Below are 11,885 nucleotides of genomic sequence, written 5' to 3'. Positions count from 1 at the left end.
TTGCGTGCCATGGCTCGCAGTTCGCCTTCTCGTTCCTGTAAAGCAGACAACAGCAACAAGAGGAAATAAGAGAATAAAAACGTTTCTGTATTACTTCACATGCAGAGAAAGAACCATCGCCCACCCACCTGTCGTTTGTGTTCCTGCTGCTGGATCTTCACCTGAGCGGCTTTCTTATCCGCCTTGGCTGCAGAGCAGACAAAAGAATTTAGATAAATCACATCTTTAGATTTTCACTTTGCACAAAAGGAGAAAATGTGCAACAGCTTTGAATTGTGCACGCTAGTGATTCTTAATTCACACGCTAACCACAAACGCATGCACTCTGCTAGGCTGCACTCACACTGCTTGTTGAGAGCCTTTTGCATTCGTAGCTTCAGCCGCTCCTGTGGGGTCATCTTGGGCTGCAGATGACACAAATGTGTTAGCACAGCTTTTCACGGCCGGACAAAAAGTGTTTGTCAGTGTAGATGTATGTGTTGGAGAGGTGGGAGGTACCGGAGCTACTTTACAAATTCAATACCATCACCTTTACGAACAGTAGCTGGTGGAGATAAAAAGGTGACAGATTACAAGTGACTGAAAACATTTCACGTGTATCGAGTCAACAAATACAGTCTGTGTGTGTGTCTGCGTGTGTGTATATTGTGTATATTGAAGCTGCTCTAGCTTGCAACCACTGTGGGACAGTTTGGAGACAGGCCAAAATCAAATAACGTGAACCTTTACACAAATATAAACACACAGTTGCAAGAAAAGGTTTGTGAACACCGGAATTAGAACGATTTGTGTACTGATCACTTTCAAAACTTAGACTGATCTTTATGCAGGTCATAAATATAAACACAAAACAATTTTGAATCAGATGCTCCGATTAAGAAGGTGAGATTGGAAGTGTGGATTGTAGAGGCCCCCCTTCCTATAAAAACATTTTAGACACCTCAGCAATTCACAATAAATCAAGCTGTCTAACAAACAGCAGAAACTGAGGACTGCTGCTTCCCTCACTGCAAAGATAACACTTTAGAGTACAATCCTGAGGAACAAACAAGGGTAACAGTAAAATACCAGCACAAATGTCTACAACTTGGTAAAAATCTTCAGTACAAAACTTTTAAGATAAATTGTGACCAACACAGCTCTGCAAACTCTACACCCCAAACATCAAATCATCACCCTAACTGAAGCATGGTGGAGACAACATCATGCTTTCAGGCTGCTTTGTTACTTCAGGGTTTGGACACCATGCAACCACTGAGGGGGCAACAAATTCAAAATTGTTTAACTGGAGAATGCCGAGGCACAAGGAGAGCATGGATAATGCAAGAACAGAATGAGCCAAAGCCCACAAGTAAAACAGAAATGTTTGAAAACAAAGAAAATTCATGGTTTGGTGCGGTCAAGGTAGAGACCTGACTTTAATCCAGCTGAGGGGGGCTGTCTGCGGGCATTTTCACCCTTACAGTTAGTTTTTTCTGGTCCGAATCAGTTGAGGAGTTAGTCGACTTGTAAGTTTTTTCCATGGTTTGGTTTACTTTCACATAGAAAAAAAACCGAGCAAACCCAAATTCATCACTACAAATCATGGCCGTGTCTAGGACACAAGCAACAAAAGTGAATAAATAAAGAAGGTGCTGTGCTCTGGACCAGTGGATGACATGGAGAATTTAATCCTAACATTCATATTTAGCTGGGTATTTACAGTCTGTGTATTTTGCATGCCCGTGTTACTCAGCCCCATCCCAGAAAGCAAAGCATACCTGGCTACAGGAAGATGCTTAGTTCAAACTTGCAGCTGAGCTGCATTCTCACCATAAAACTGCCCTGGAGTTTGTCAGGATCTGGATTGAGACCTGGATTTCTAAAGGGTCTCAGTGTTGTTGTTTCATCCCCACCTCAGTGTGATTACCATGCTCAAATCTGCACAACACAACAGCAAGAAGGAAAACATACCAGAGTTCAATTTGAACTGACTAAACAGCGTTTCAAAACACCCTGAAAAATCCCAGAGATACTGATGAACTCACTTCCTTTCTTTGTTGTGCAAGTCTTAAAAGCAGCTGCAGCAAACATATGGAGAATGATGCAGCTAAAAGAGGTTCTACAAGTTACTTAATTCAATAATTCACTTATTTTTTTTCCAGCCTGTATTGCAACTCAATGTGTTCAAGAAGACATAAAAAAAAACAAAAACAAACACACAACACACACTACATCTGTGCACTTTCAGTTTAGCTAATTTGCATTTTGTTTAACAGACCAGACCACATCAGTAACTATTGCAGAAATCCTCATAATTCTTATGGTTTCTCAAACATTTTCTTGCAACTGTTCGTACACTGCCAGAGAGATGAAAGGAGAACGATTGAAGGAGGGAGAGGGTCAGAAAGTGAAACAGGAGCAAGTTCAGGTCCGGTGAGTTTAAAAAGTTCACAAATAGCCAGTGGCATTTTGTCATCGACACACCCCTCACTGGGCTGTTCAAACCTGGCCAGGCAAGAAAAACTGCAGGTCACAAAGCTGCAGGCAAGCACAACAGAAGAACTGATAATAACTTCTATATGACTGTTTGACAGTTGAGATGTATTCAAACTGTGTCTTTTCTTCCAGGAAAAAGAGTGAGAAGAAAAGTCAGTCAAAACAAACAAGTTTCACAAAATAGTTTCACCGATTTACTCTCAAAGGGAATTGCTCAACATTTTAGGGAAATCTACTCATTTGCTCGAATTGCTGTTTTGATCTTCATGTCCATTTCTACTTTCCAAAATGTCCCAATATTTCTTTAACTCTTTAAAGCGATAATAAAGCGAAATTCACGTTCACAGACTGTCATAAGAGGAAGAAGTAATCTTCTTCATCTTAGGACCTTTGATGTGTGATACTGTGTGTATTTGAGACTACAAACAGATACATAAAGACAAATACACTCTCCACTATAAACTGCACACATTCATCACCAAGACTAAAAGCACCATCAGGACAGCAAATAAAGACTTCAGAGGGTTTCTAAAAGTTCGTGTCAAACAGAAATGGCAGCATTAACTTTGTCATTTGGCAGCAATACTGTAGTGGTAATTTCAAGTAGATGCACGGCTCTGACTGCAGTATGTGTCCACTTTTGGGGAATAAAAATAAAATAATTTTGTTCTTTGTGGGCAACAATGGCTTCTACATCCCAGTGTGGTGGACAACCAAGTCAGCCTGTCAGGGATGAGGGAGGCGTAGGCTTTAGCAAGAAACCCAGCTAGATCAAATTCTTACTGACTTTGGCAGCTCCCGTCTCTTTACCACCCGAAGTGTCAGGCCTGGAAAGGAGAGAGGAAGACAGAAAAGAAAAAAATAAATAAATACAATGAGGGGAAAACGGCATGTTTATACATGCAAATACTGACTTTCCAACAGATGTCATGTTGAAGGCTGCGAATGGCTTTTAAATGCGAAAAGCAGTAAAGAACAGGTGTTAAATTGTTCTGGCTTCATGACATTGAAGCTGACTGTTTTTAAGACCAAGACTATTATTTATGGACTTAAGTCTTATTGGTGCAACACAGGCTTAGTCAGGTGTCTAGAAATAACCACTTATGAGTCTGAAAAGTGATGATAATAAATACAGAAATGTCAGCCAGAAAGAAATAAACAACTTAAATTTCCAGTTTACAGCACAGTTTATAGCCAAACCTTTTGTGTTATGTGCCATTAAAGTAATTGGCCAGCCATCCTTTTGTTAATTCAACAAGTTGTGTGTCAAGTGTTTTTCATCTTTAAGGCAAAACAATTCTTAAAGAGAGAATAAAAAATACAAAATTAGATAAAACTCAGTAAACAATAACATTTTTTTATATTTTTACTCAAACAGCCCAAAGTGCATGTGTCTACTCTGACTAGTACAAAACCACCAACAAATATATCTTTTAGACTGTTTCCCAAAGTGTGGGGGTACAGCCCCCTGGTGGGCTAAGAAAGAATTGCTGGTGGGCTACAAAAGGACATTCACAATAAATAAAAATACGGTCAGCTGCCAGTGCTACCCCTCGGCCTCCTGCCACGATTATCTGTAGGAAGCACAGATCCCCTGGAAGCACAAGTTCTAGAACACATAATTAGCAGGTCCCAGTATACCTTAAAGGGGTGCATGAGCCTTGGTGACTTGCAAATGGCTAAGAGCCAGGAATAAGAAATACTAAAATGATAAGTTGAAGGCTCAAAATGATCTGTGACACAAAAGGACCAAAATATTTTGTCTCATTTGTGTGAGATTAAAGGTCTGGATAGTCTGGTAGTCTCAAGTTTGGGAATGTTTGTTTTAGAAATGAACAGAGCTCTCTATAATACTGATTACAAATGTTTTCTCTGTGACAATGTTTTCAGGGTCTTCTTACTTTCTTAACTTGTCAGAGATTGCAATGGTAGCAGGCTGGGCCCCTCTGTGAGCAGGGGATGGACTGCGGTGAAGGCGGCTGGGGGTCCGAGAGGGACTGCGGCTGCCACTGTCTCCGCGGCGGTGTCCTCCACTGCTCCGACCCCCTCGCCTCAAGCTGCCCTGCCGCGAGCTGGAGCGGGACCTGACGGGGAAAAGAAAAAGCGCTTCAGTCACAGAATGCTGTTGAGCAGTTCCTGCAGTGTCCTGTGGAGATTCATCTGACCTTGTTCTTCTACGTGCCGAGTATCGTCTTCTATCCCTGTCCCGGTCTCTGTCTCGGTCCCTGTCCCTCTCCCGCTCTCTGTCTCTGTCATTGGACCGCGACCGGTCACGTCTCCTCCAGGATCCTCCGTTCCCTCCTCTACCTCGGGAGTAAGACTTGGAACGCCGCCTTGACCGTGAGCGGCTCCGGGATCGACGGCCATCCCTCCCCCCACGTCCTCGTCGGGCTCGGCGTGAACGTGAGGATGAACGAGAGGAGGACCGAGATGAGGAGCGTGAGGAGGAGGAAGGGGGAGTGGCTGGTGGATGATCTTCGTCTCCTGAACAAACACAGACAACGTTTAAGTAAAAATACAGGCCAGCACCTAGCCTATCATTACAATACCTTTGCTTTTTTATATTATGCACTGTATAACTTATATTTAAAAAAAAAAAAAAAAAATTTGTATCTGATTTCAGCTTTAAAATTACCCAATCAGATTTTTCTCTATGTGCATGCACAGTTCAACAGCTCCTATTTGATCGTCATCAGCAATTATCTGCATGGATACTTTGAAAACTGATCCACCTCACAGACCACCAAAAACAATCGATATTCTTTCTGCTGAACAGCTGCGGTCATTTCAATCAACAGTGACTGCAAGAAGAAAAACCAGGAAGAGGGAAAGTTACCGACCGGGAGCCCCTGCTATGACCTGCAGAGTGCTGCGAGTTGGAGGGGGCGTGGCCAGAGTGAGGAGCGGCTGTTTGCGGTGTTGCCGAAGCTTCTTCGTCGCTGCCGCCGAAGCTGGTGATGAAGGTGATCTTCTCTGGACCAGGAGAACGAGAGCGCGACCGTGACTCGGAGCTGGATTCTGACTCTGGCCTGAAAGATATGAGAAAGAAAAAAAACAGAAAGCTCAAGTTTAAACACACAGACACAGGCAGACAACCAATCAGGATACTGGGAAGGACAAAACAGTGGGTCAACTCACCTTTTATAGGGATCATATGTTGGACTGTCCCTCCTGGCGTAGCTGTAACAGGACAGGGTGAGTTAACATCATGTTGTGAGGCACACTGCTGTTTAATAAGGAAAAATCATACAAATATACCTTGGGCGGGCTGATTTGTCTTCCTTTTAGCCTCTTCTCCCTAAACTCCCTCCTCTGTCTACGAGAGCGGCGGCCCTGAGTCAATCAAGTGTGTAAACATTATAAAACCTGTAAATGCAACACATTAACACTTTCCTCCATAGAGTTAGACTTACAGAGTACATGGCCTTCTCCGCCTCCAGTGCTTTGGCATGTTTGATGGCCTCCACTTCCTCCTTATCTTTCCTCAGCATCCTGACAAATGGCAAAATCACAGCATTACAAAAATATGTAGTTAAAAAAAAAAAAAAAAAAGGTAAATACCGAAACACATCCCCAAGTACGCTCACTAACAACAACAGTGTGACTCTCACAAACTGTCAGATGATTTGAAGAAAGGAAACAACAAATGTTTCTCAGTTTGACAGTATGAGTCATGTGCAATAGTATGAGCCACAGAGCTGTATTTTCATCTTAAAGTGGACCCATTATGCTTTTAGAGTTAGTACCCTTTTAGTTGTACATGATTAGATTAAACGTGGCTAAGGTTTCAAACAATGAGGTCAGTGCATGCATAAATAATCCTTGTGAGTCAAAAACTTAGGCTTAAGACTTCTTTTTGCTCATTTTCAGACAGTTTTTTCTACTCTAGGCTCTGTATGATGTCAGTGAGAGTGAAGGGCTGCACCAAGACCAATTATAAAATATAAAAGGATTATTTCATACTGTGACTCATGCAAAGCTACTCCAAGAATCCAGATATGGTGCCAACAGGTCCCCAATTACTTCGCAGAACTTATTTTGATCATTTATAGGAAAATTTACAAGCTGTGTATTGTCACAGGATCTGCTGAACTTACAAACTCCTGCAGTATTTTAATTAACTAAGATGAACATTAAACCCAAATGCATCAACTTTGAGCAAGACATTAATTGAAAGTCGTATCGTCACTGACTTTACCTGACAAAGTCGCCTTCAGCCATTCCATACGGCGTCGCCATTTTGTTCAAGTCCATCACCTGCTCCTGGTTCAGCTCATCAACATCAACCTCCACATCTACACGCACACGCACACGCACACGAAATACAAGTTGATCTGCATCCTCACATTCAAGCTTCAAACATCAGCATGGTTGATTTGCCTTTTGACAACAGATCCTCAGTTCACAGCATTTGAACAGGATCAACACCAAAAACGAGAAAATGAATGAGCAGTGATGGTTGAGTGAATCATTTTTAGACAGAAGAGCAGCTCCAGGTGTAGTCTAAGACAAACACATCTCTGAATGATAACTAGTGTTTGATTTACTGTTCAGTTGCTTGTTTTAACTGTATTGTTTTCTCATGTAAGATATCTCCTTCACTGAAGTCCATTTTGAGTGTTACTTTGAAGCCAATCCTGGTCCAGTTATACAGATGTGATGTGGACACTTGAAGCCTGTGCTGCACTAAGTGATGTCACAAATCCTGCGCATACAGTCAAGCCACAATTTTAGATTTTTGCTCTGTTAGAGAAACATTCTACTTTATGCAAAAGACTGAGTCCAAGAGAAGAAAGCCTAATCTAATCACATTCTCAGCGGAGAGTAGTGTCATTAAATGTCAGTTTTACTTCATCATCTCCTGAGTTTTATTTCCCTAACATGTAAATCGCTTCACCCCAGTCACACATCCTCACCAATATCTGGGATGCCTTCGTCATCTTCAGATTCACTGTTGTCTGAATTCTCTTCATCTTTGTCTGACTGGGGCTCAGGCTCCGTTACAGTGCTGTCTTCGTACGTGTAACCAATGGTGGCCTTTTTCTCAGCCAGTCTGAATAATGCAAGAAAGGATTTATGAATACAATGTAAATTATTCAGTAAAGGAGGGAACAAAACTACGAGGATGAAGAAACCACTTAAACATTTAATTCATACTTTTTTTCTCATCCTCATTTGGTTTGGGCAGACCACCGTAGAGCTCATCCAGGTAGATCTGGTATAAACACTGCTCCTCAGAGACTGCAGGAGGACAGGAGGGAGTTAAAGAGCACAGCACAACTCCAAAATATACCCACTGAGAGCAGGTTAACACACTGTCATAGTCACATTAAGAATACACGTGTAACACCCTGTGTAATGCACTGTGGTTAATAATCATGTAGATTTCGTGTGTAAAACACTCACTGTTTGCAAAGTCATTCTGCACTAGGCCTCTGTACCGCTCATAGTTACACTTCCTCTCCTCCATCTCCTGCTCTGGAGTGCTGCATGAGGCAAAGAAGGTTCTTGGTCACATTTACCACCTCACTGAATACTCAAATCTCACCACACTGAGCAGATTTGGCGCCTGACCGAGGATAAAAGATGACTAATAAGAAAATCTCATCAATGACCTGTTTGAGTACTAAGCAGAGTAAGAACAGAGTATCACAGAGTAAGAACCAGAAATCTTACTAAAAAAAAAACACTGTTCTGTTGTTACCTTGAGGCACCAGTACAAGCAGTCAGTGAATGTCTACATTGCAACACACGAAGACAGTTTAAATTTTTTTTTGTCTTTCTATTCAGTTTATTTTCCATGAGTTTCCAGAGTGAGTTAGCTTTTTCCAGATTAGTTTTTTTGCAAATTTTTAGTCTTTATTATTTTTAATGTTAGCTTTAGACTTAATTATTATAAGGGATATTTTTTAAGAATCTTACATCAGTCAATTACAATCAGTCACCGGGTGCTCACTTGATAATTGTGGTGATAACGATAAGTTCTGACAGGTCAAATTCTCAGCCCGGCACGAGGATACCTCAATCACGATCAACTGCTGGCTAGAACCCCAAATCGCCAAGATCACAGTCCCATTAAACAGCTGCACCAAAATCAGGGCAGTGACCCAGAATCAGGTTGTTTCCAGGTTATTTAGCACCAGGTTCTCCACAAACATGAGTCCAAGACTGGAGCAAAGTGATCGTCATTCAGCTGTCCACCAGCCCAGTCACAAACAGCTATCAGAGCAACCAAAGCACCACAGCCATACAGTATCACTGCATCTAGACAGGATTCTGACTTAGGCATTCAATCATAAACCTACAGATGGCGGGATGTTCCTTGGCCGAGCACCTAATGTCTGAACCTGCAGTTCCTCTCGTACTGCGCAGGATTACTGTTGCAAGCACACATGATCAGTAGGGTAAAAATCAACCTGTCTTATGGCAGTCATAACCCAGTTCATGTTTCCCATTAATGGGTGAACAATCCAATCTTTGGTGACCACAAGCCAATTATCCCTGCTTAAAACCAAGTCAGAAGGCTCGTGAGGCCCTGCTTGTATTTATATTGGAAATCAAGATCAAGCAATTTCTGTCCTCCCTGATCTCACCTTAGACACATTAGGCAACTGTATGAAATTTTGCCATGAATTCTTGAGTTATGTTAATAAAAGCATTTTGTGAGTTTGCAATCACCTTTGCCCACCAAAATCAAATCAGTTCACCTCAAAAGTGCACATAATTTCAATAAAAAAAAAAAAAATCTTTAACACATCTTTAACCCAAACACAATGTCTGAAAATGTGACAATACAAAACCCTCTCTAATTAGCACTTCAAAGCACTATCTGCTAAAATATGTGTTAAGCATTACGGTATCAGGAATGTACAGCAATCTGTGGTGTACATGTGAATCTCCCCACAGCCGTCCCAAGCAGAACAACAAAAATAGGGATAAAATGTTCACACTGAATTTAAAATGTGGCTTTAGGTAGTTTCAGACTTACGATGTGTTGAGCAGAGGTGGTGTGTAGGTGGGGATGTAATCCAGGTGAGCCCTTACATCAAATCTGTCAATCATGTTGTTGGCATCTCCTTGCCAAGGCATCCTTTAGACAAAAGAAACAAGGTAACATACGTTCTGTGGTGTCTTATCGCCTCTTATCATGTGCAGTTTTTGTCCTCACATGTTTGCAGGGCTCTCTGCAGCCAGTGCCACAGCTGGATCCAGGTGGATCTTGTAGGCTCGACCATGAACTTGAAGAAACTGTGCAGGATCTTTTTTCTGTCAATACAAAATGAGAGTGTCAGAATGCAATAATGTAATAGGTACAACTAATGAAATATACTGAAATGTTACACTGTACAGCACTTTAATTAAACTGAAATCAACTACCATGAACATGACAATTTACTTCTATAACATTTCACTCCTTTTAAACAGGAGCTGGCCCATTGGTGTGATGAGGATAATGGTAAGTTTTCAGATATCCCAGTAATTTAAATATTCTGTGTTCTTGCACAAAACATTTAAAATATTATACATAAAACAGGAAACACCAAAACCCACAAAAGTTTGCTCCTGTATAACTTGGTTCCAACTTGCTCACAAATCTTTTTTGTTCAAATGCTGCAACAAGTGGGAGTTCAGATCAGATCTGCTCACTCCTACCACAGGCATGTGCTGTGGCAATGCAACACAGAGTTTCTTACTATCTTCTCGTAGTACTCTCGCCGGCGCTCGCCTCGCCGCTTGTAGTCTACCATCATGCCACGGAGCTTGCGCTCGTGTTTGCGGGCCTCCTGCCACATGACGGCTCCGCTAGGGGTGGGGCGCGGCGGGGCACGGCTGCTACACAGATCAAGCAAAAAACACGGGAGACAAGAAAAAGTGAGAGTAAGTATATACACTATATTGCCAAAAGTATTCGCTCATCTGCCTTCACACATATATGAATTTGAGTGACATCCCATTCTTAATCCACAGGGTTTAATATGATGTCGGCCCACCCTTTGGAGCTATACCAGCTTCAACTCGTCTGGGAAGGTGTTCCACAAGGTTTAGGTGTGTTTATGGGAATTTTTGAACATTCTTCCAGAAGCACATTTGTGAGATTAGACATTTGATGTTGGACTAGAAGGCTTGGCTTGTAGTCTCCGATCTAATTCACTCCAATGGTGTTCTATCAGGTTGGGGTCAGGACTCTGTGCAGGCCAGTCAAGTTCTTCCACACCAAACTCACTCATCCATACCTAAATAGTCCTTGCTTTGTCTGGTGTGCAGTCATATTGGAACATGAAGGAGTCATCCACAAAAACTTCACACAAATTTTGAAGTATATGTAGTTCTAATCAAGTTAAAACAATGACATAAATGCTGTCAAAAACATGAAAAAACGAACACAAATACAGCAGATGCACCAATATACTCGCAATTAAAAAACAACAACAAAAAAAAAAAAAATCAATAAAAAACCTTTCACAGGAAAAAACATCTAAATTAGGATTACTGTACATTACAAAAATGCCAAAACTATGCAACTGTGAATCCAGCTGTCACCTCTGCATCTCTGTCGTTTATAGCAGCAGCTAAACCGTCTGGAGCTATTCAAAAAAAAAAGCTAACTTGCCTTCCTATCCAGTATTTACGTTGTTAAAACGGTTCAAGCGCCACACTGTATCCTCTAGAAACGGCTAATTTCATCCGGTTACGCTCCACTTTAAGCTTTCAGGTCGAACCAGGTGTAAAAAAAAATCCGTGTTATCAAAGTTATGACGAGTTTGTTAGCATACGTAAGGGCCTGACTGCGCATGCAACCCGGGCCTTTTCAATAGTATGTTGCTAGTTAGCATCACAGCTAGCCTAGCTTAGCCGATCTGCAAAAACGTTGTGAACAACGTCTAAAAAAATGCCACAGAAACACTAAAAACTACACACACAGCTGTACAGCGCATTCAGCGCGATCTAATTTTTCAGTGTACCTGCTTTACTGATCGCCAACACACACTCGGGTTTATCTTCGGCTGTCTGAAGCGACGGGACCGCAGCGTAGCCACACGCCTCCTTCTAATACAACAGGCTGCAGTACGGGCACCAGCTTTTAAGGCGCTACAGAGAAGCGTGTGCATTTGACATTAAAAAAAATTTTTAATTCACGGATGGTATTAATGTTATAAATAAAGATTTAGAGTGACTAGATTTGGCTTTGTGGATATGGTACTTTCCTAAACGATAATTAAAGATTGATTAGATATAGTTCTTTCTGGGTTTTTTGTCCTTATTATTATGGAAACAGTACATTATTCCCACACAGTTAAAATTAGACATAATGCACCAGTTTTGGCAGGAAAATGATTTCCTTAGCATGTTATTTGATATCAAAATAGGCTGAAAATGTGTTCACTAACGTACTTTTTCTTAACAAG

The 11,885-nt window shown here is 41.4% G+C and overlaps 1 pseudogene; it reads right to left on the bottom strand.

Annotated features, from left to right (window-relative positions):
• The window catches only part of LOC115790475 (CLK4-associating serine/arginine rich protein-like), a 13,488-nt pseudogene extending 1,966 nt beyond the window's left edge, over positions 1-11,522 (bottom strand).
• Positions 11,523-11,885: the final 363 nt, after the last annotated feature.

Source organism: Archocentrus centrarchus, chromosome 13 (genome assembly GCF_007364275.1).
Source record: "Archocentrus centrarchus isolate MPI-CPG fArcCen1 chromosome 13, fArcCen1, whole genome shotgun sequence".
Classification (NCBI taxonomy): domain Eukaryota; kingdom Metazoa; phylum Chordata; class Actinopteri; order Cichliformes; family Cichlidae; genus Archocentrus; species Archocentrus centrarchus.
Note: the sequence above shows the minus strand (reverse complement) of the source record. Positions and strands in the feature narration are given on the sequence as shown.